Source organism: Antechinus flavipes, chromosome 2 (assembly GCF_016432865.1).
Source record: "Antechinus flavipes isolate AdamAnt ecotype Samford, QLD, Australia chromosome 2, AdamAnt_v2, whole genome shotgun sequence".
NCBI lineage: Eukaryota > Metazoa > Chordata > Mammalia > Dasyuromorphia > Dasyuridae > Antechinus > Antechinus flavipes.
Genome location: NC_067399.1, coordinates 388056366 through 388081631, shown reverse-complemented (window position 1 = coordinate 388081631; position 25266 = coordinate 388056366). Strand labels below are relative to the sequence as shown.

The 25266-nt window shown below is 36.6% G+C and overlaps 1 protein-coding gene across 2 annotated transcripts in view; it reads left to right on the top strand.

Moving 5' to 3' along the window:
• Positions 1-775: 775 nt before the first annotated feature.
• The window catches only part of SIL1 (SIL1 nucleotide exchange factor), a 323522-nt gene continuing 299031 nt past the window's right edge, over positions 776-25266 (top strand). Inside the window, exon 1 of one of the 2 annotated variants that reach the window (XM_051978489.1) lies at positions 776-892. The gene's annotated coding sequence lies outside the window, so the exon portion shown is untranslated. The remainder of the gene's footprint in view (positions 893-25266) is intronic. The other variant, XM_051978488.1, reaches the window with a different exon arrangement.

Below are 25266 nucleotides of genomic sequence, written 5' to 3'. Positions count from 1 at the left end.
CATCCCCTCCAACATTCCCCATTATCTTTCCCTGTCACTCTAGCCAATCTGACAGGTGCATATTGGTGTCTCAGAGTTGTCTTAATTTGCATTTCTCTGGTTAATAATGACTTGAAGCATCTTTTCATATGGCTAGAAATAGTTTTAATTTCTTCGTCTGAGAATTGTCTGTTCATATCCTTTGTGGAATGGTCTTTTCTAACCTTAGAGCCCTAACAGTTTATTTTTGCTTTTGCTTATTCTGAGATCAGGATCGCTCCCCTTGCTTTTACTTTAGCTGAAGCAAAATAGATTCAGTCTTTTACCTTGACTTTGAATGTATCTCTGGAGCTTGATATTACCATTACTATAGTGCCTGGAACACAGTAAGTGATTAATAAATGTTTGTTGAGTAACATGATATAGATTTTTTGTAGAGGTTGGGGAGCAATTCCTTTTTTTTGATTCCAGTTCAGCTTTTCTTTGTGTCCCCAGCTTATTGACACATAGCAGGAACATATCTACTTACTCAGCGCCTTGGTTTTATTGGAGAGGCCTTTTTGAATACTAGCCTGCAGATGCAGAAACTGGATTTTAAAAACATCTTTGCCTGCGGAGGGAGAATTGCAGTAATCTGCATGCTGAAAGGGGGCGGGACCTCAGTGATGAAGGACGTAATGTGCCACCTGCTCCACTTTAGGGGAAACTACGTGGGGCGGAGCTATCGCCTCCAAGTCCTGGCAACCTGTGATTGGGGAGTTCGGGAGTGATGCAATATTAGAGCGCGGGAGGACAGGAGGTTTGCTAAGTCTGCTCCTGCGCACGGGAAGGGACGCTGGTGGCTACCCCGGGCGCCGGGAATTCTGGGGGCTGCGCAGGTCTTCTCTATTTGCTGCTGGGAGGGAAATCGAAGGTAGGGGTGTTGAGTTTCGGAGCGGGGTTTGGACTGTGGCTCATGGGGGCTTGTCGGCCCTGCTACTGGCGGTCTCCATCATTATTTCCCATCCCCCGTGATTGCCTCATACAGGCCGGTCCACTCAACCATCCGCACTTCCGTACAAGGCCCCGCCTGTCCTCCCTCCCCTGATCACTCCTACGGGAAACCCGCCCCTGCCCCAAGCAGTTTTGTCCAAGTATCTGAGCCCTGGGGATTTGACCGTTTCCCCGGACTTCCCCCTCCTTGCTGGTCCCTGGGAGAGAACGCGACGCGAAGGAGGATGTGGGGGAAAGGTGGAGTTTGGTCCCCGTTGAGGGGCAGTGATCCATAATCACTGGAAAGCTGAGATTTTTGACTGCTTTCCCATATCTCTTGGAGCATCCATTTTTTTTCTTTCTTTGGTTGGGGGAGGACGGGGCAGAGGCGGGTTATTTGAAAGTGTCCGAACCTGTTTGATTTCTGATGGGCTTTCCTTCTTCAGCTGAAACCAACTAGCCAACTAAACCCAATAGCAAAGCACAGCCATCCTCTGAAGCAAGTCAGATCTTGAGGAGAAATGATCTCTTTAGTAGACAAGAAAAGGCAGACTTTTAGTTGATTCTTAACTGTTTGTAAATATAAGTGGTATTTTCACGGTGAAAACTATGTTTTGGATTATTTCCCTTTTAAGTGTTAGTTCCCGTTTTCTGTCAAAATGATGGCATTTATATGTCTCAATAAAGTTTGCAAAGCATTGAACCAATATCAAATCACAGGTTTTCTTTATGACAGTCCTGGGAGACAGTTATCCATTTTACAGAGAAGGAAGTTAAGGCACAGAAATGCTGAGTGATTTGTTTAGGGTCACAGGTGAAAAGTTTCTTAGGCCAAATGTAGACTCAGGTTCAATCCACTATCCATTCTGTCTATTTCACCATTAAGGTGTCTTGCATTGTTCTTTTAGGCAAACCTCTTATTCTTTTTGGAATTGTCTTGGCAAATGAAGAGGTTCTGCCGGATGACCTCTAAGGAAGGATCTTTCTATTTTCATGTTGCACTTGTCATAGGTTAAGACATCAATCCCAGAAGTGGATCTCTGGGAGTTCCTGAGTTCTTTAGATCTGACAAGTCAAATATATTTCCATAATAGTAATAAAACGTTATTTAACTTTTTGTTCCTATTTTCTTGAGTATGCAGTGAAATGTTCCAGATGCTGTAATGCCAGAGAAACTGAGGCAGGAGAGAGATTAGAGAGTTTTTAATATTTTATTAATGGGAGAGTAAGATTGACTGGACAGGACTCTCGTCTCAAATTGTCCAGCCCTGATTGAGGGAATCTCTAACCTTTATATACCTTTTAGAGACAAAGAAGAGGAAAAAAGAGCGGGAAAAGCCCAGCTGGAAAAGGCTATGATAAAGATGTCAGTGAAATATCTTGGAATATTTTAAGGGATGTTGTAAATTTCTCAAGGACAGAAGATAATCAGGAAGTCTACTCTCTTGTTTATCTTACTTGGGCTAACAATTTATATCCTTAGACTAATTGGTCCTCAGCCTTCATGGACCAGAGGGAGATTTACAGCTTAGGGGAGTAATTAGGAAGACTGAGACAAGGGAAACTTATACAAGGAAACTGAGTCAGGACAGTTAAAGAGAACTGTGGCATAACAATGCAACTAACTTTTAAGAAACTATCTCTTGTCCAGTTTTGGTGTAGTATCAAAGAATATCCATGGTCATCTAAAAAGGGCTGTTAAAATATTCTTCCTTTTTCCAACTGTATGAGGCTGCATTTTCTTTTTTTATCAAAACCAAAACGACATATTGCAACAGATTGAATGCAGAAACTAATATGATATTTTGCCTCGTTTGCTTTAGGACAGATATTAAAGAGATTTGCAAAATAATGTAAAACAATGATACTTTTAAAATTTTTTGTTTTGCAAAATAGTTATTTTTCATTAAAATGTTATTCATATGGATATATAGTAGATTATTGTTATTTTGAAATGAATAAAGATTTAAAACATTTTATCAGTTTTAATTTCTGATATGGTAAATATTAGTAGATAGAAGGTATGTAAATAAAAGCTCTTTGGAGACTTTAATTTTTAAGGATGCAAAGGGTTCCTGAGATCAAAGAGTTTGAGAACCATGGGTTTAAGGAGAAAACCATTTCCCTATTTTAAGGAGGGTAGATGAATGAATATACAAACCAAATATCAGCAAAATCCAATTGTGTGATGCTTAGTCTCCAGCCTTCCCCAAGTTTCCTTACATATTTCTCAGTGATAGAACGCTTTATTTATTTTTTTCTTGCATCAGGAAGGAAAGAGGATGAGATATTATTAAAAGTAATGAGATAAATTTTTAACAAATGCAATATTAAATATCTTTAATTATTATCTTTCATAACCTCTTTTGGAGACTCTGCATTTTATTCCAAAAATGTTCTTTAAAATATTTTTTGTACTATTTCAGAATTGCTTTTTGGGATAGTTTGAGTAATTACAAAAAAATTAGTTGTAATAATTATTTATATCTAATTTTTGGCCAGAAGTATTTACTAGTTATGTCACTTTACTGTAATTGATTCAACAGGTGATACAAAGACAAAATGACACAATTCTTTTCAAGGATTTTGTTTTCGAGAAGGGGATGCAATATATGAGGATCAGTGATTATTTGAGCCAGGGTAAAGCACTAAAAATTAAGGTGATCAAGAAAGGCTTCTGAAGCCAGTGGCATCATAGGAGCTGATGTTTGAAGGAAACGAGTGATTCTAAGAAGTTGAGATGGGTATTTTTTAAAAATTTATTTTATTATAGGTTTTTATTTACAAAACATGTGCATGGGTAATTTTTCAACATTGATCCTTGCAAAACCTTCACTTCCAGATTTTCCCCTTCTTCTCCCCATCCCCTCCCCTAGATGGCAGATAGTCTAATACATGTTAAATATGTTAATATATGTTAAATGTATACATATATTGTATTTAACATATACTTTAACATATTTAACATGTATTGGTCTACCTCCCATCTGGGGGAGTGGGTGGGAGGAAGGAGGGGAAAAATTGGAACAAAAAGTTTTGAAATTGTCGATGCTGGAAAAATTACCCATGCATATATCTTGTAAATAAAAAGCCATAATAAAATAAAATAAAATATATGTTAAATCCAATATATGTATACATATTTAATACAGTTATCTTGCTGCACAAGAAAAATCTGATCAAGAAGGAAAAAAAAATTGAGAAAGAAAACAAAAATGTAAGCAAACAATAATAGAGTGAAAATGCTATGTTGTGGTCCACACTCAGTTCCTACAGTCCTCTCGCTGGATATAGATGGCTCTCTTTATTCTTGAATAATTGGAACTGATTTGAATCATTTCATTGTTGAAGAGAGTCACGTCCATCAGAATTGATCCGCGTTTTACTCTTGTTGCCGTGTATAATGATCTCTTGCTTCTGTTCATTTTATTTAGCGGCAGTTTATTTAATTTGAAATGAGTATATTTCATATACCAAGAATGTTAAAGTCAAGGAGGCTTGAGATGGAGTGCTATTGAGTAAATTGTATCCCTTTTAATCTTTGAGGGGGGGCTCTGATGTAAATTGTGTCCCCTTTAATCTGTGGGGGAAGTCCCTGATCAGGAGTCTCAAATTCTCCTGGCCTCTGGGAGGGGCCACACTCATTCTTAAGGGTAATTCCCAGATAAGTAATCTCATTCAATTGGAAATCTTGGCCAAACTGCTCCCTATCTAAGGGTCAGGACAAACCCGATAAAACCAAAGGCCTGTCAATCCACTTTTGCTCATTTCTAAGAGGAGTTTGCCCACTAAGAAAGCTGTTTTCTTAGCATAAATAAACCCATCTTTGTCATAAACTTTGAGCCTGTATTCATTGGGGTGTGCGAATTCTTGAATTCTTTCACAAAACCTGCGCAACTGGCCAAGGGGGATCCCATTGCTGTTAGGGGATCTCTCAACCCTCACTTCTCACACCTCAATGCTATGTCTTAGAAAATAGCAAGTAAGTCATTTTGGAATGGGAAGTGCATTAAAGATAATATGAAATATACTTGGAAAGATAGGTTAGAATTAAATCATGAGGGGCTTCAAATTCAAGATGAGATATTTGTATAGGAAGTCATTGAAGACTTCCTATTGAAGTCTTGGAGGGATTGAGTAAAGGAGGGATGTGATTGGCATTGTGTTTTAGAAATATTATTTAAATTTGACAGTTCTGTGGAGGCTGGATTGGAGAGGAGAAAAGACTAGCTGCCAATAGTTTAATTAGGAGAGTTTTGCAATAGTCCAAGTTAAAGGTGATGAAAATCTGAACTAGGATGGTAGCCGTGTGAATGGAAAAAGGGGAAAGATGCAAGATATTTAAAGTAGATTTAACAAGTTTAAAAATTTGGTTGATTGAAGGAAAGGAAATATTTGAGCATAATTCTGAAACTGACTTTTCACCATGTCCAGAGATCAAATCCACCACACTCAAAGGATGAACATTTTCTTTCACTGGAGTTACTCAAAAGGATGTTACCCAGTGTTTAACATAGTTGACTGGGCTAGGGCTAGGGCTAGAAATACAAAGAACGAACTAATCCCTATATGCAATGAACTAATATTCTAATGGAGGATACAAGTACATGTAAAATGTGTATAGCAGAAATACAAAATAAATGTAATGTTACAAAGTGCTGGGGATGCAAAAAAGAGGGGAAATTTGCTGTCTCTTGGGAATTCAGAATCTAAGGGGGAAGAAAACAAATAGTATAAATAAGCTATATACCTTATAGGCTAAATAGGGAATAATTAAGAGATTGGGCACTAGAATTAAGAGAAATTGGGAAAAAAAATGGTATAACCAGGATAGTTTTGAGAGTCATCAGCAGAGAGATGAGGAGCAAATGAGATAATACTTGTAAGTATTTAGCATACCATCTGACACAGATATTAGGTACTTATTAAGTGCTTATTTCAGTCTTTCTCTCCCAGACTCATTGATCCTAATGATGGACCTTCTTGAGCAATTGAAATACTTCTTTCATCCCATTGACATTTCCAGGCTCTCTCTCTATCATCACTCAGTAATTTGTTCTTTGAGGTTCATTTAGTCCATATTTATCACCCAATCTAAATTCTGATAATATGTTTACTGACTTCCAGGACATTCTCCTTCCTTGATGAATTCAGTGCTTCCCTCTCAACCTTCAACATAGATAATGATACTTTCTCAAATTCTTTAGTCCTCCAGTTTCTAAGCATACTTAGTTCCTCCCCATTATTTATTTCCCACCCTTACCACAGCTTTACATAGAAATGGATTTACCCTTAATCTTGCTATTACTCTTTAAGTATTCCACATCCATAGTCACGAACTGCTAAGATTGCTTTATCATATCATAATCTGTTGTCATTCTACTTCTTCCTCTGTCTTGCAACTTCAAATCATATTCTTCCTCACTGAGACTTCTAATCTCTCTCTCAATTCTTTTCTAGCCTGCATTGGTTATACTCTTTTACTCATCTTGACCAATTTAACTCTATACCATTCTCTTCCCTCCAGCCTTTTGCCACATTATTTTATGAAAAAGATCTTGCTTTTCAAAATCCCATCTTGGATTATGTAAAGGGCCGCAGATAGTGGGGAACTCTGGGAAAGGTATACTTGAAGCAAGGATACTTACAGCAGGGTGTTTACTCAGTGTGATTGATGAGATAATGGTTCTCTGGTTCATATATACTTAGTATGGTGTAATGATGTAATCACTTTAGTTTGATATGATATTACTCTAGTTGGCATATACTTAGTGTGATGTAACGTGACTGAGATATTTAAGGGCTGAGAGGACTGTTAACAAGAGCTCAAGCTCGGCCTCAGACTCGGACTCGGGATTTTGAGGAGACACAGAAGATAGAGACAGAGATCTTCCTGGTGGCTCTCCTGCCTTCATCACTCCTCCATCTAAGACCAAGGCTCATCCAGTGATCCTCCAGAGAGCTAGTCTGGATATTACAGAATTATTCCCACCATCCCCTTCCTCTGCCCTTATTTATTTACAATTGAAATATGAAACAGTGCTGATTGTACTCACCATCCAGTTTTAACTGGACTCTTAACTGAGGCAAAGCAATCTTTTTATACCTTTCTACTTGATTCAAAAGCCCCCTCAACATAGTAGATTTTTCCACATCTGCATTTTCTCAAATTTCCAATTATTTTTAAGTAAGCTAAGAATGGAGGTTATTCACTGAGAAGTTCCCTCTCGTTTCCCTTTGCCACATTTCCCATCACTCAGATACTTTCTCCCACTATTTATTCTATTCATTATACATGAAGAAGTGGACTTTTTTGTTGGAGTCCAGCTCCAGTAGTGAGATGAAGGATGTGACAACATACTGGGGCCAGGCAGAGAAGTCCCGATTATGGGACTTAAGTTTATTGATCAGAGAGACAAATATATATACTTCAAATGCTCATAGGTTTGATGACAAAGTACACTCTTTTAAAATTCCTATAACCTAACAAAATCTATTATGATGTAAATGATTAAACTCCTTAAGCCCCAGATCTTGGTTACTTAGATAGAGATGTAAATAGTTGAGATATGCATCAGAGCAAAGTTTATTATACCATTGTCTCAGGTATCTTTCTCCCAAATACCTTTAGTCTCCTTGTGGACATTCTTTCCTGTCCTAAATTCAAAGGTTTAGCTTTTAATCCAAAGAGTAGTATTTGCATTTTGCTTTAGTTGCTAGATTATTAATTTAATATATTGACAAGCAATCTCTGCTATTTCATGAGGGAGTTTTGGTGAGCCAAGTTACTGTGACTCAAAATCTACAAAAAAACCAGGAGTGTTACCCTTGGCCCTCTACACGTTTTTTTTTTTTTTTTTTTTGGTCAAGTCTTACTCCTTTATATAGTTAGATAATGCTATTCTATCCTGTTTTTCTCAACAAATCATCCCCTTTTTCATTCCTCTTCTTTGTCTGCTTTTTAATTGTTACCTGCTATTGGCTATTTTTCTTCGGCTTACAAAGATGCCCATGTTTCCCCATCTTCAGAAAACCCTCAGTCAATTAATCTAATACTTTTAGCTATTGTCTTTTTTATCTTTTTCCTTTAATGTGCTTACACTTTATCAAATCTAATGGCCTCTTGGTTTCCATTCTTCTTGATTTTTTGGCTACCTTCAATGTTGATCATTCTCTTCTTGATACTCTTTTTCTCTTTAGGTTTTCATGACACTGTATCTCCTTGTTTTCCTAAGTATCTGACCGTTCATTTTCAGTCTCATTGTTGAATCTTCATCCATGTCTTGCATGCTAACCATGGGTGTTCCATAGGGCTCTGTCCTGAGCCTTCTCTATATAATATTTCAGTTGGTGATTTTATCAGCTCCTGTAGATTTAGTTATTGTCTCTATGCTGATGATTTTCAAATGCATTCATGCAACTCTTATCTTACTGCCTACTTCCAATCTTGTATCTCCAATCGTCTATTGAATATCTCAAATTGGATGTACTATAGACATCTTTTTCTTTGGTAATTAAAAAAAAAATTTACACTTAAATACAAAATGAAAAAAAAATTGCTCTGTACATAGTAGATTATGAGAGGTTTCAACATAAAACAATAAATTTCCATTTCAAGAAAACTAAATAATGAATACCGTACTTTGTTTTCAAAGCTGTCCGGCTTTTCTCTGTTTTCTTGTTGATCTTTTTTTTCTCTGTACCCTTTTTACTTTGCTTCCCCCTTCCCTAAGAAGGTACAATTAAGTATTGATGTATGCATATAAACATAGATGTCTATGAACACAGACGCATATACACTCATACACATATAATAGCAAATTCCATCATAAATTTAAGTCTTTCTATGTTTTTCTAGAATCTAGATCAACCAGCTCATTTCTTATACCACAGTAATATTCCTTTCTGTATTCAAACAGCATTTTCCTTCGCAGGATTTTTGAGGCTAATTAATTAATTAATTTATTGTTGAAATAATATAACTTTTTATTAACAGTACATATGCCTGGGTAATTTTTTACAATATTATCCCTTGTACTCACTTCTGTTCTGATTTTTCCCTTCTCTCCCTCCACTCCCTTCTCTAGATGGCAAGCAGACTTATACATGTTAAATATGTTATAGTATATCCTAGATACACTATATGTGTGCAGAACCAAACAGTTTTCTTGTTGCACAGGAAGAATTGGATTCAGAAGGTAAAAATAACCTGGGAAGAAAAACAAAAATGCAAACAGTTTACACTCATTTCCCCCTGTTCCTTCTCTGGGTGTAGCTGCTTCTGTCCATCATTGATCAATTGGAACTGAATTAAATCTTCTTTTTGTCCAAGATATCCATTTCCATCAGAATACCTCCTCATACAGTATTGTTGTTGAAGTGTATAATGATATCCTGGTTCTGCTCATTTCACTCAGCATCCAATTTGCCACTCTGAGATGGTCTCGCAGCATACATTAATTTGTGCATTATTATAAAATGTGTATATTTTGTCAGGTCTTATCCCAGATAATTCTACTACTTGCTTAATAGCCTTTAATAAAATTCTAGCCACAAGTACTGAGTAAGGAGTAAGACTTTGTTCTGATTGTGCTGGGAGGTTCACCCACTTGATCATGCTGTCTCCTTGATGAAGGACTGCTGTGGTATCTCTTGTATAGCAAAAACTGATATTTCCAAGGGTTTCTGAGTGACTCTTTCAACCACATTGGATAAAGCCAGTTCAACTTCTCTTAAAGCCTCTTACGCTTCTTTTGTAAGCTGGTGGCGTGGTGAGTTTAAAGCAGTGTGTCCCCTTAAAATGTCATATAGAGGTTGCAATTGATTGGTAGTTAAACCTAACACTGGTCACATCCATTGGATATCTCCTATTAATTTTTGGAAATCATTTAAGGTGTCCAACTTCTCTGTTCTTTTTTTTTTTTTTCTGATTAATTTTGTTTTCTTTTTTGAATTTTTATTTAATAATTACTTTATATTGACAGAGTCCATGCCAGGGTAATTTTTTTTACAACATTATCCCTTGCACTCGTTTCTGTTCCGATTTTTCCCCTCCCTCCCTCCACCCCTTCCCCTAGATGGCAAGCAGTCCTATATATGTTGGATATGTTGCAGTTTATCCTAGATACAATATATGTTTGCAGAACCGAACAGTTCTCTTGTTGCACAGGGAGAATTGGATTCAGAAGGTATAAATAACCCGGGAAGAAAAACAAAAATGCAGATAGTTCACATTTGTTTCCCAGTGTTCTTTCTTTGGGTGTAGCTGCTTCTGTCCGTCATTTATCAATTGAAACTCAGTTAGGTCTCTTTGTCAAAGAAATCCACTTCCATCAAAATATGTCCTCATACAATATCGTTGTCGAAGTGTATAATGATCTCCTGGTTCTGCTCATTTCACTTAGCATCAGTTCATATAAGTCTTGCCAGTCCTTTCTGTATTCATCCTGCTGGTCATTCCTTACAGAACAATAATATTCCATAACATTCATATACCACAATTTACCCAGCCATTCTCCAATTGATGGGTATCCATTCATTTTCCAGTTTCTAGCCACTACAAATAGGGCTGCCACAAACATTTTGGCACATACAGGTCCCTTTCCCTTTTTTAGTATTTCTTTGGGATATAAGCCCAGTAGAAACACTGCTGGATCAAAGGGTATGCACAGTTTGATAACTTTTTGGGCATAATTCCAGATTGCTCTCCAGAATGGTTGGATTCGTTCACAACTCCACCAACAATGCATTAGTGTCCCAGTTTTCCCGCATCCCCTCCAACATTCATCATTATTTTTTCCTGTCATCTTAGCCAATCTGACAGGTGTGTAGTGGTATCTCAGAGTTGTCTTAATTTGCATTTCTCTGATCAATAATGATTTGGAACACTCTTTCATATGAGTGGTAATAGTTTCAATTTCATCCTCTGAAAATTGTCTGTTCATATCCTTTGATTATTTATCAATTGGAGAATGGCTTGATTTCTTATAAATTTGAGTCAGTTCTCTATATATTTTGGAAATGAGGCCTTTATCAGAACCTTTAACTGTGAAGATGTTTTCCCAGTTTGTTGCTTCCCTTCTAATCTTGTTTGCATTAGTTTTGTTTGTACAAAGGCTTTTTAATTTGATGTAATCAAAATTTTCTATTTTGTGATCAGTAATGGTCTCTAGTTCATCTTTGGTCACAAATTTCTTTCTCCTCCACAAGTCTGAGAGATAAACTATCCTATGTTCCTCTAATTTATTTATAATCTTGTTCTTTATGCCTAGGTCATGGACCCATTTTGATCTTATCTTGGTATATGGTGTCAAGTGTGGGTCCATGCCTAATTTCTGCCATACTAATTTCCAATTATCCCAGCAGTTTTTATCAAATAATGAATTCTTATCCCAGAAGTTAGGGTCTTTGGGTTTGTCAAACACTAGATTGCTATAGTTGACTATTTTGTCTTGTGAACCTAACCTTTTCCACTGATCCACTAATCTATTTCTTAGCCAATACCAAATGGTTTTGGTGACTGCTGCTTTATAATATAATTTTAGATCAGGTACAGCTAGGCCACCTTCATTTGATTTTTTTTTTTTTTTCATTAATTCCCTTGAGATTCTCGACTTTTTATTGTTCCATATGAATTTTGTTGTTATTTTTTCTAGATCATTAAAATATTTTCTTGGAAGTCTGATTGGTATAGCACTAAATAAATAGATTAGTTTAGGGAGTATTGTCATCTTTATTATGTTCGCTCGGCCGATCCAAGAGCACTTAATATTTTTCCAATTATTTAAGTCTGACTTTATTTGTGTGGAGACTTTTTTATAATTTTGCTCATATAATTCCTGACTTTCCTTTGGTAGATAGATTCCCAAATATTTTATGGTATCAACAGTTATTCTGAATGGAATTTCTCTTTGTATCTCTTGTTGTTGGGTTTTGTTGGTAATGTATAAAAATGCTGAGGATTTGTGGGGATTTATTTTGTAGCCAGCTACTTTGCTAAAATTATGAATTATTTCTAATAGCTTTTTAGTAGAATCTCTGGGGTTCTCTAGGTATACCATCATATCATCTGCAAAGAGTGATAGTTTGGTTTCCTCATTGCCTACTCTAATTCTTTTAATATCTTTCTCGACTCTTATTGCCGAGGCTAGTGTTTCTAATACGATATTAAATAATAATGGTGATAGTGGGCAACCTTGCTTCACTCCAGATCTTACTGGGAAAGGTTCCAGTTTTTACCCATTGCATATGATGCTTACTGATGGTTTTAAATATATGCTCCTGACTATTTTAAGGAAAAGTCCATTTATTCCTATGCTCTCAAGTCCAACTTCTCTGTTCTTAAAGAAAGTTTTTGTACTGTAGCGCCTTAGGATATACTTCATATCCTAAATATTGAAAAGGCGCATGTCTTTGAATTTTTCTGGAGCTGTATGCAATTTGTAGTTTCTTAGTATTTCTATGGTCTTTTGTAGATATGCTTCTAACATTTGTTCCTCAGGTGCATACCCCAAAATATCATCCATATGTAACAATATTACTTTTGGAAATGCTTTTCTTACTGGAGTAAGAGCAGCAACATACATTCTGGCCCATAACAGGAATTAAATTGTGACTTATTCTAGAATGTTAGCCCCCAAAGTATTTTTTAATATAATATAATGTAATAAATATATTTTTTTTTGTTCATTATTCCAGTAAATATTACTTCAATTTGTCTCTGATTAGGGAAGACATGTTGGAAGGCACAGCATATCTATTAGTCAAATTGGGCCTTCTTTCCAAGCTAGAAATGCTTAAATATAAGATTAGTGTTAAAATAAACAAAATTGTTTCTAGCAGACTTTTGCCTAAAACAGAATATAGTGTTAAATTTTTTCTTTGCTCTCCTTTTAAATGAATTTAGCATCTTAGACTCTAAAGCTGATGGGAAAATAAGGGAAGGAAGGAGCTATATAGGGAGGTTGGGATTATGCAGTACAGTATCTTTTTCTTTTACCAGGTGTTTAATACCTGTTCATTGAATTAATGAATTGAATGAATGAATGAACTGTCCCCTGGGCCCAGGAAAAGCTCGAGTTGTTTATGCTTTGCTTTCTGAAGGATCCTGTTCTCTACTTGCCTCCCAGGCCTTTTGGGCTTCTTTTTTCCTAACTAAATCTACTAGGTAAGTTGGCCTCCTATCCTGCAATTCAGACTTTTCTATCTCTGGGTGGTAAATCTGTTGCTTAGCTCACTGTGCATTTTCTGCCCACACAGAAACCAGAAGGGTTCTTAATTCTGTGTACTATTCTGTAGGCAGGTTAAAGAGGCCCTTGGCTATGTCACTCTTGTGGATCCCCGCACAGTTGGAGTCTCTGATTATGCATCTTTATGGCACTTGTTATCATTGAATGCAATGAAACATCATATTTCCCAGCAAATTTTTTCCTCATTGAATTCACCTCCCACCTATCCACCTCTTCTTCTGAAAGTAGCCTGTCTGCAAAGCTGCCTCTGCTGGGAGCTTAGAAACTGAGGGAGGTACCCTGGAAACCTAGGGAGGAGGGTCTGGGAGGTTCCTTTGTGTTAGCTGGGATTTCTAAGTTTGGTCTTTTTAAAATGTCCCTCTGTAGAATTTGTTTATCTCCAAATTTGTTTAGCTTAAGGCCTACACTTTTTATTTCCAGGAAACTGGGGACTGAATTCCTTCAGCCTGCCAAAATAAGAGCAGGTTTCTATTCATTTGAAACATTTGAAACTGGGGATAATCAAAATAGAAGACAATATTGATAGTTTACTATTTAAATCTAGTATAGATAGAAACCAGTAAAAATTTAAGTAGTTAATAAATCCTTTAAATATTCTGAAAGGGAAACCTCTTTCTCCCCAAACTCAGAGTTGGGTGTTTTAAGAAACTGTGAGAAATGGATAGGCATTTTATTTGGTTTCCACAACTATGAAAATTAAATTAGAGAAATAAAACTTAAAATTAAAAAAAATTGAAACCCTTAAGGACATCAAGAAGTAATCTGGGTGTTATGGAATATTATTGTTCTGTAAGAAATGACCAACAGGATGATTTCAGAGAGGCCTGGAGAGACTTACATGAACTGATACTAAGTGAAATGAGCAGAACCAGATCATTGTACACGGTAACAAAAGTGTATACCACGGATCAATTCTGATGGATGTGGCTCTCTTCAACAATGAGACGATTCAAACCAATTCCAATTGTTGAGTAATGAAGAGAGCCATCTATACCCAGAGAGAAGACTATGGGAACTGACTGTGGACCACAACATAGCATGTTCACTCTTTCTGTTATTGTTTGCTTGAATTTTTGTTTTCTTTCTCAGTTTTTTTTCTTTCTAGATCCGATTTTTCTTGTATAGCAAATAACTGTATAACTATGTATACATATATTGGATTTAACATATAATTTAACATATTTAACATGTATTGGACTACCTGCCATCTAGGGGAGGGGGTGGGGGGAAGGAGGGGAAAATTTGGATCAGAAGGTTTTGCAAAGCTCAATGTTGAAAAAATAAATTACCCATCCATATGTTTTGTAAACAAAAAGATATTATAATAATAATAATATTATTAAAAAATAAAAGAAGTAATCTGGGATGGAGATTTTAGATTTGAATAGGACCCCTCTGAACTTTGCCTCCATAAGAATATATGCTCCTTGGGGACAGGGACTGGCTTTTGTAATCAGAGGTGGTGGCTTGAAATTTGAAAAGAATTTTTTGTTCTTGGCCCTTGCCCTCCTCTGTTATCATCCCCCTTCTAGAATGTAAGTTTCTTTTTTTTTTTTTTTATTTTTTAATTTTTTAATTTTTATTTTTTTTTTAAATTTAATTTTATTTAATAATAACTTTATATTGACAGAATCCATGCCAGGATAATTTTTACACAACATTATCCCTTGCAATCACTTATGTTTCGTTTTTTCCCCTCCCTCCCTCCCCCCTCCCCTCCAAGATGGCAAGCAGTCCTATATATGTTAAATATGTTGCAGTATATCCTAGATACAATACATATTTGCAGAACCGAACAATTCTCCCGCTGCACAGGGAGAATTGGATTCAGAAGGTAAAAATAACTCGGGAAGAAAATCAAAAGTCAAATAGTTCACATTCATTTCCCAGTATTCCTTCTTTGGGTGTAGCTGTTTCTGTCCATCATTTATCCAGTGAAACTCAGTTAAGTCTCTTTGTCAGAGAAATCCACTTCCATCAGAATACATCCTCATACAATATTGTTGTCGAAGTGTATAATGATCTCCTGGTTCTGCTCATCTCACTTAGCATCAGTCCATGTAGGTCTCTCCAAGCCTCTCTGTATTCATCCTGCTGGTCATTCCTTACAGAGCAATATTCCATAACATAGAATGTAAGTTTCTTAAGGTCAGGGACTGGCTGTGTAATGAGGAATGGAGATTTATATGGACTAACTTCTGTAACAGTTAATGGGGAATTGGGAGAAACTTGTTGTGCCACAGTTCTCTTTTATTGTCCTGACTCAGTTTCCTTAATTGTCCTGACTTGGTTTCTTTAAATTATCCTGGCTTGGTTTCCCTGAATTGTTCTGCCTCAGTTTCTAATTGTTCTGCTCAATCCTGCAAAACCATCCCTCCCTCTTAATCATCAGAATATTTGATAAGGATAAAAGATCTTATATTTTAGAATATCAGAATGCCTCTCCCCATCCCGCTCTATCAGAATATCAGATACTATTTTATCAGATGCCTCTCTCATCTTCCCTCTCCCCTGCAGAGTCCTCTTCCCTCTCAGCTCCCTGACTCTGCCTCTGCCTCAGTGTATTGTATCTGAGCCACGTGTATATATGTCATTGAGAACTCACATTGTTGGCTGGATTCTTGGAGCCAATAGTCTCATTCAGCCCTGAGACCAAACCATGGATCCATTTGGTCTCAGTAAATCTCTCCCCTTTAAATAAAATATTAAATACTCTAATCTCTGTTTTGCCCCAGTTTCTTTGGCATTATACTTGTGCTTCTGAATAGCAAATATAAAACTGCTCTTGGAGTTTCAAAAAGTGTGTCTATTAACCTAGGCATCCATTCTTGCAAGAATGTAAAATCTTTTCCTGCATTCATCAGTAGTCAGTGGAGTTCTTGGTAAGATATTTTGTTTCTTACAAGACCATTTTGGTCCTTGGTTGTTCTATTGAAATTTAAAACTATAAAATCCTTAGACTAAGTAGTATCACATAAGTCTTTTTGTCTATTCTCTCTCATTCTGTCAGGGCTATGTTAAGGCACAGAAAGGACCCCAAAAGGTTGGGGTCAGAGACAATTGTCACTAGGTGTCTCAAAAGAATTTGCAGGCTTGAACCAATATCCAAGGGGCAAAGTTTATTGTAATTGTAATCAATTGAAGTTGGCTAAGTTCCAAAAGAATATAGCAAAGGACCAAGAGAAAGGAGACAAATTTATCCAGTTCTTCATGTCATTGATATGTTAATTTTATGGCCCAGAAGTAGAACTGAGCAGTGGTCTCAGGAATTTGACTGTCACTGACCAGCAGATCTGGGACTATCCTAGAACCAGAAGACTTTAGAATCATTGACAGATCGTCAGAAAAAAAGCATTTCTGAAGTCAGAGAGCCTCAGGATCATTAATATATCTTCTCTAAAGTCTAAGGGAAGAAATATTGTTATATTCCTAGGTCAGAAGACTTTTACAATCATTGATGTACAGATTGTTAGAACAATCGCACTCTAAGGTTTGGGGGGAAGGGGACTTCAGGATCACCAATTCTAAAGACAGAAGACTTTAGAATCATTGACAGATTATTAGAACTGAAGTACATCAAGGTCAAGGGGATCTACCTACTGCTGTATCTCCCAGAAGCTATATTCCATCAACTACATCAGCATAAACTAGGAGGATGTCGATCTCTGGTACATCAGAGTAGTCAGGAGAGTTGGGTTCTAGGTCCTCAGTTCTACCACTAACTAATGTCTGACTGGAATAAGATACTTAATGTCTCCTGTGAGGAATTAACTGAGTGAAGACTCCTCTCATGGGAATATAACTATAAACTATAATTGTGACTTGAAAAGTTGCAGGTAATTATCCTCTCCTATTTCCTACTATATTTAATTTGTATTTAAGTACTTCTTTTAAAGGTGATAAAGGCTTTGAATTCTCTTAAGAGTTTATTACTTGTATTCTTTTGTTTCTGGTTTAGATTTCTGCCATTAGAATGTAAGCTGGATTCCCCCAAACAGTGAGAGAAAAGGCTAGGGGAAAGGGTGGGATGTTTCTGCCTTTAAGGTATGTAATCTTGTTTTTGGAATTTATGCTTTGCACTTCTTTGCTGACAAACACTAGTCAGATGAAAGATGCTCTTTCTCCCTTTTTCTTATTCTGAGAGTCCCTGATTATTTTTGTGGATGCTACTATTGATGCGGTTAGTGGCAGTGCAGAGTTGTGGGAATCCCATTATGGTCAGAGGAACAGATCTAACATGAAAAGAATTCATGAACCTGAAAACTGTGGCAAAAAAGAAAGTTTTATTCTGTTGATACTGAGAAGCCAGCTTTGCTAGGAAGACAGACCTCTTCAGTGCCAAGGTCCTGGCAGAGAAATAACAGAGAAATAGGAAATCTGAGACTGAGCTTTCAATTGAATGAGATTTCTTCACTGCCCCCAGGCCTAAATTTCCAATTGAATGAGACCACTTAAGTTCCAGCTACCAGGAGTGATCCTGGACTGATTTTCAGCTCAATAGAGGGTACAGCTACTCAATAGAAATATCAGATCCAGCTCTCCAGCTAAATGAGACCACTTAACTTCCAGCTAAGTAGGGAGTAGTCCTGGACTAATTTTAATGAAATCATTAAATGCCCCAAAGAGTGGATCCCTGTCAGAGGAGAGTTTCAGAGTGTACCCCAAAAGTCAAGGAGGACAGTTTCAGGGTTCACCGTAATCACTATCCCACACATCCCACACATTTCTTTCCAACCTTGGAGGAAAGCAAGCTGTGAAACTAAAATGAAATATTGTTAAGAAAGTCTTTTGATAGCTTAAAAGCATTGTACAGATAGAAGAGCTTGTCATTGGTATTACTGTTATTAGACATCTTTAGGGAAGAAGTCACCAATACCCTTGGACTTTTATTCCACTGGAAAAAAATTTTATCTAAGTTTGCACTGCTCCTGCTGAAATTGAAAGCCTATTCTAACTTCAGGGAAGATGAACTGAAATCCCTTAGTTCAGAAGAGTAATAACCTTCATTGATTCAAGTTTTTCTTCTTACTTCCTCAAACCCCAAGCCCTATACCATGCTTTAAGTAGAATTCTTTGCTTTAAAATAGAATATCTGATAAACAGACAATTCTCAGACGAAGAAATTGAAACTATTTCTAGCCATATGAAAAGATGCTCCAAGTCATTATTAACCAGAGCAATGCAAATTAAGACAACTCTGAGATACCACTACACATCTGTCAGATTGGCTAGAATGACAGGGAAAGATAATGCGGAATGTTGGAGGAGATTTGGGAAAATGGGGACACTAATACATTGTTGGTGGAATTGTGAATGCATCCAACCATTCTGGAGAGTAATTTGGAATTATATTCAAAAAGTTACAAACTGTGAATACCCTTTGATCCAGCAGTGTTTCTACTGGGCTTATATCCCAAAGAGATCTTAAAGAAGGAAAAGGGACCTATATGTGCAAGAATGTTCATGGCAGCCCTCTTTGTAGTGGCCAGAAACTGGAAACTGAGTAGATGCCCATCAATTGGAGAATGGCTAAATAAATTGTAGCATATGAATGTTATGGAATATTATTGTTCTGTAAGAAATGACCAGCGGGATGATTTCAGAGAGGCCTGGAGAGACTTACACGAACTAATGTTGAGTGAAATGAGCAGGACCAGGAGATCATTATATACTTCAACAACAATACTATATGATGATCAATTCTAATGGGCATGGATGTCTCCAGCAATGAGATGAACCAAATCAGTTCCAATAAAGCAGTAATGAATTGAACCAGCTACGCCCAGTGAAAGAACTCTGGGAGATGACTAAGAACCATTACATTGAATTCTCAATCCCTCTATTTTTGTCCGCCTGCATTTTTGATTTCCTTTACAGCCTAATTGTACAATATTTCAGGGTCCGGTTCTTTGTGTACAGCAAAATAACAGTTTGGTTATGTATACTTATTGTGTATCTAATTTATACTTTAACATATTTAACATGTATTGGTCATCCTGCCATCTAGAGGAGCAGGTGGAGGGAAGGAAGGGGAAAATTGGAACAAAAGGTATGGCAATTGTCAATGCTGTAAAATTATCCTTACATATAGCTTGTAAATAAAAAGCTATTAAAAATTTTAAAAAATAAAAATAAACCGCAAAAATAAATAAATAAATAAAGTAGACTATCTGATTGAATAGAGCAGCAGTCATCATTGGCCCCAAAAGGAAATATTTAATGTCATATATTCAAAAATCAATTAACCTAACTTGGGACCCTTTACTTAACACAGAGTTTGGTATCAATCTGTATTGGGTTTGCCAGGCTATCTTTTTCATTTGATATCAATAGAGTAAAATATGATTCCTTGGGAAGTGAGAGGAAAAAGGGCTCAGAGTTCAAGAGTCCTGTAATTCCTTAATCTCTTCTTTGTCATATGGCTTTGTTGCTGCTCTTACAGGTTTCTCTCTAGCTAGATAAATGAGAAGAGTTCCAAAATCCCTTTTTTTTTTTGGGGGGGGGGAAGGTAGTAAATCATTGGGATTTTAGAAGAATAATATTATAAACACTTTTTCATGGCTCTGCGATCACAGGCTTTGCCTATGTAATTTGACTTCCTTTCTAGACAAATTCAAAACAATTAGCGTGCTAAGGGAGCTCTGAACTCTTGTCATGCCCTCTTTCTGATTTGTATACCATGTCTAGTCCTTGTACAAAGTCAGGAAGGTGAAGTTAAATATGCTGACCCTGATTTTGTCCCTGAAATTGTCTCATGTTTTGCTTTTTAAGATTTGTGAATAGTTCCATGTACCACAAGGGCCAGAGATCCTAGATTCACAAATATTTAAAAACAAAAAAAATCTTGGTACTCTTCCCATAAGTCACATAGTTCTCTGAACAAAACAAATAAAATAGCTTCTTGCTAATTTAGTGGAAGGCCAATATAAATTGGTAGAAAATGAAAGAAATTCAGTTACTACTTTTAAATATATAGTAACTCAAACTAGGTTACACTTATTAGCAAATAATTGTCCTTGGGGATCTGCTTTAATGAATAGAATAGAAGGATTCAAAATGGTATATCTGTTTGTACATTAGTAGTTCATAGTACATAGATGTAGCTCCCACATTATTGTTTTTTCTTTCTCTTTCCTTCATAAATCTCTTTGTAACTTTAAACAAAATTAATTTTTATCTTATCCTGGAATACTCAGCAATTATCCAACCAACAAATACTATGGGTTTGGTCTAGTATTAGGCTTTGTGTGAAATACAAAATAAGATATAGTCCTTATCTTGAAGAAACTTTTAGTCTTTTAGGGGAGATAATGGGAGAAAAAGTACGTGGCAGTTGCTAGCAAGGGTACGCATTTGTAATGCTGTAGAAATCCAAAGAAGAGGGAGATTATAAAGGATTGTAGTAGTTAAGGAGTTAATAGCCCTACTTGAAGAATGGAGTAGGATTTGGATAATTTAAGAGATGGATTTGAATGAAGTTATGTAAATAGTATGTGGGCCAGTAATCTCAAAAACAGAGACTCTCAGAATAAGAAACAGCAAAAGGGGGCTTATTACAATCTGGTGAGAAAAGGCATGTTCCATTTGACAAGGTCAGCAAAGAAATGCCAAGCATAAATGGGGAAACAAGATTAAATAGATTCCTAACTGCAGAAGGCCTCCCCACACCATCCCCTGATCCTACCCCAGGCTTTCCTTTTTCTCCATTGTTTGGGGAAGTTCAGGCTTACTTTCTAATTCTGGAAATCTAACCCTGGAATAAAAGAATACAAGTAATAAACTCTCTCTCTCTCTCTCTTTTAATTTTCATAGCTTTTTATTTACAAGTTATATGCATGGGTAATTTTACAGCATTGACAATTGCCAAACCTTTTGTTCCAATTTTTCCCTTCCTTCCCCCTACCCAAATAATAAACTCTTAAGAAAATTCAAAGCCATCATCAGCCTTTAAAAAAAGTATTTAAATGCTAATTAAGAAGTGGTGGGAAATAGGAGAGGACCATACCTGCAACTTTTTAGCTATTGGTTTATTTGTTATTATAAAGTCTCAAATCACATTTAAAGTATGGTTTATGGCTATATTGCCATGAGAGCTCTTCCTTTGGTTAATTCCACATTGTAGGAATAAGTCTGGTTGAGGACTGTGGGACAATGAAGAATATAGTGGGTGAGGAGTAATAGAAGATAAAATCAGGTAGATTGTCATCATTGTATAGAAGGCCTTGAAATCAACAGAGATACTTAAGACTTGATAAAATAGCAAATTGAGAGCCATTAAAAATTTTTGAGACATAATTACCTTATAAAATATTTGGCAAAAGTTACAAATTCTAAGTAAATAGAGCATAAATTAGTGGAATTTTTATTTTTAAAATTTTATAAAAGCTCTCTCAGAAGAGATCATTTGGTGAATCCCAGCAGGTGCTGGACAGCAGCCTACACATTGTTAATAGTCAGGAAATGATATAGCAATACTATTCCCTGGTAATTGGGTTTGTTTCTTTTGGAGAAGATGAGTTTTTCTATAGGTGAATCGCCTATAATTGGTGAAAGCCAAAATTATAGGCTTTCTCTCCCTTGTTTACATAGTTTGCTTCCTATTTGACAGCCTTTCTCAATCTTTTACAATCTTATTTTTTCCTCTCATTCAGTAAATAAACAATTCCCAAAAGTTTGTCTTGGGCCCTCCTCTATAATCTTTCCCTTATTGCTCTTATCAGATTTCTTGGGTTTAGTTATCATCTTTGCTTTATCCAAAATCTAAATAACTAGGCCTAAACTTTCCCTTGAATTTTAGTCACCTTGAATTTTTGGACATCTTCATTTAAATATTTACTATATATTTTAAATCACCTAGTTCAAAATAGAACTTCTTATATTTCAGTTCAACGCAATAAATATTTATTAAACACCTATCATGTGCTAAGTGCTAATGTCTTGAGATCTAGGATTGTTTAATTTTTTTCCCCCTGAGGCAATTGGGGTTAAGTAACTTGTCCAGGGTCACACAGCTAGGAAATGTTAAAAGTCTGAGGTCAGATTTGAATTAATTTTTGTTTTTATATCCTTGGTGCCATGTGCAGAATAGTCCTTTATTGTTTTTTCATTTAAATTCCATTCTCCTGTTGGTCTGTTTTATCTTTGCATGCAACCATTTGTAGACCATTTATAAAATAGGCAGATCTTCCCTGTCCCCTAGAAGCATACAGTCTCTTAGGGAGTTGGAAGGAGGTGACTGAATGCAAACAAATAATACAATGCAAACTATATACAGAATAAATAGGAAATAATTAACCAAAGAAAGGCACTGAATTAATAGGAATTAGGGAAGACTTCCAGTGAAAGGTAACATTTTCATTGGCACTTAAAGGAATCCCAGGGAGGTATATAGTTGGACGGGAGGATGCTTGTTTCAGACATAGTGGATCGCAAGAGAAAATGCCTGGACCTAAGAAATAGAGTGTCTTATTTACAGAAAAGCCAGAAGGGACAATGTCATTTGCTCAAATATGTGTTGCAGAGTAAGGTATTAAGAAGATTAGAAAAGTAGGAGGAAGCCAAGTTATGAAGGGCTTTTATTTTTTATTTACTTCTGTTTCACAAATTTTTTTTTTTTAGAGAGTCATTTTCTTTTTTCAATTCACAAATTCTGGTTTCCTGGGAGTTCTTTATCTTTTCCATTTCACATATTCTGTTTTTCAGGGAGTCTTTTTCTATTTTGTCAAATCTATCTTTTAATGAGTTATATGCCTTTTTTAGACTCTCTTGCAAAGCTTTTATTTCTTTTCCCTATTTTTCTTCTAGCTCTCTTTTAAGATCCTTTTTAATTTTTTCTAGGAGATCCTTGTGTGATGGTGATCAGGTTATATCACCTTTTGAGCCTTCATCTGAAGACAATGTACTTTTTGTCTCCTCAGGGTTTGAAATCTGTTCTCTTTCACTATAGAAGCTATATATAGAGCCCACTTTGCCTTTTTACTCATTTCTTTAAAAATTTTGATATCTGCTTTTAGAGCAAGGAAGGCTTACAAGCTTCCTCTGCAGACCCAGAAGTAACAGCGGCTGCACTGGGGTCGTACTGAGTCACTCCCAGTACTGGGTGGGTGTGGCCAGGTCCTTGAGACTCCGGCACCCTCCCCCATTCCCTTCCCCCCACTCCCCTCCCCGCCTCCCCCAGCCGGGGCACACTCCCCACCTTGTGTGCCTGTGCTGGAGGCCTCACAACTTCTCTGCTGATCCACTGGCCCGCAACCAGGGCAGAGCAACCAACACTGTGATAGAGTCCTCCCTGTAGATTCCGCCCTCCCTCTCTCCCCCCTCAGTCTGCTCAGCGTGGGCTGGCCTCCGTGTCTGTGCCTGACCTTCTCCTGTGTCTGCACCCGAATAAAACACCTTTTCTGGCGACCTTTGAAATTATCTTCTGGTAATTTGCTACCCTCCCAATATTCGTGGATTCTGCCAGTCCAGCAGTATTTCAGAGGCTGAATTTTGCATTTAGTGTGAGGATAGGAGAACTCAGAAAGAACCGTGTGTCCTCTTGGCCATCTTGGCTCTACCCCCCTTTTATTTACTTCTAGAGGCAATAGGAAACCACTGGAGTTTGTTGAATAAGGGGTGACATGATAGATTTGTGGTTTAGCAAAATCACTTAAGTAACTGAATAGAGAATGGATTGGAGTGGGAAGAGACTTGAGGCAGCTAGCTATTGCAGTAACCAAAGTATGAGGTGGAGAGGGTCTGCACTAGAGTTGTGTCAGAGGAGAGGAGGGGGCTTATTCAAGAGATGATGCAAAGATTACATTGACAGGTCTTAACAACTGCTTGAACATTATTCCCCTTCATACAATCTCTTTCAGATAACTATTCCTTGAATAATACATTCTGTTCACTATTTGCATGGCTTTACCCAAATGATTCTTTGTTTCAGAAATTCCCTCCCTACTTCTTCCTGGAATTCTTAACTTACTTCAAAGCCCAACTCAGATTAGTCCTTATTTTCTGAGTCCTTTGTGATTGGAACTTTTTTTTGTTGTTATACTTATATATACTTATGGGTGGTATCATCTCAATCTAATGCAAGTCTCATTAGATCAGGGACTATTTTTTTGTTCTTGTATCCTCTGGATCATGCACTTATGAGGCCTTTAATGTTTTCTGGGATTTTTTCCCCACTTAAAAATTTGATTCTCCTATTGGCATGCAACATAAAGCTCAGTCTTTATAGACTTGATTATAAATTTTTTGAGGACAAGGACTGTGCTTTATTCATTTTCGTGTTCTTCATAGATCCAGCACACTCTCTTGCATGCATTAAGTGCTTTTAAAAAGTCATTGCTGATGTCTTTGGAGAAAGTCTTCCTCATAAGCTTATTGCTCAATAGTTCTTAAAAGTTCTTTTGTTTCATTTTTTGCCCTTGTACTTTCAGTGCCTAGCCTGTAGTAGGTGCTTAATATATGCTTTTTGATTGATTATGTATTATTAAACTTTTTAGTATTCTAATTTCCTAGAATTGTCAAGCTTCATTAGAAGCAAACTGGGGGGTTCCAAAAACTGCTTTGACTTCAGTGCTTTCTGCATAGATTCAGGACAGGATGGCAGAGAATGTTTTATAATTTTTCTCTGCAAAGTGAATACTTCAAATGCCCCTGTTGTTGACAGATATAGCTATGAGAATTTAGGGTGAGTTTGACCCAGTAGACTTTTTGCATTAATGACTTTTCTACAGGGGAACTCCAGGTGAACAAACAAAAATGAAAGAAAAATATATTGAATAAAATTATTACCTAAATGTGGTCAGCCAAGGGGCAAAGTAATATAGTATCCCGAGAGAAATCTGCATCTCAGCGAAACTTTGGCAGGGTAATATCTCCTATTCTGATTATCCTTTTTCCTCCCTCTTTCACAGTTCACAAGTATTCCTTTGCAGCATTCACTTGCTTTTCATTGTTTCAATACTGAAGATGTTTGCTAGGAATATTAAGAATCAAAGTATAACTTAACAGACTAATGTCTGACTTTACTCCACTCTGAAAAAAATTCTCTTTCCCTTCATCATGTGGGGTTTTT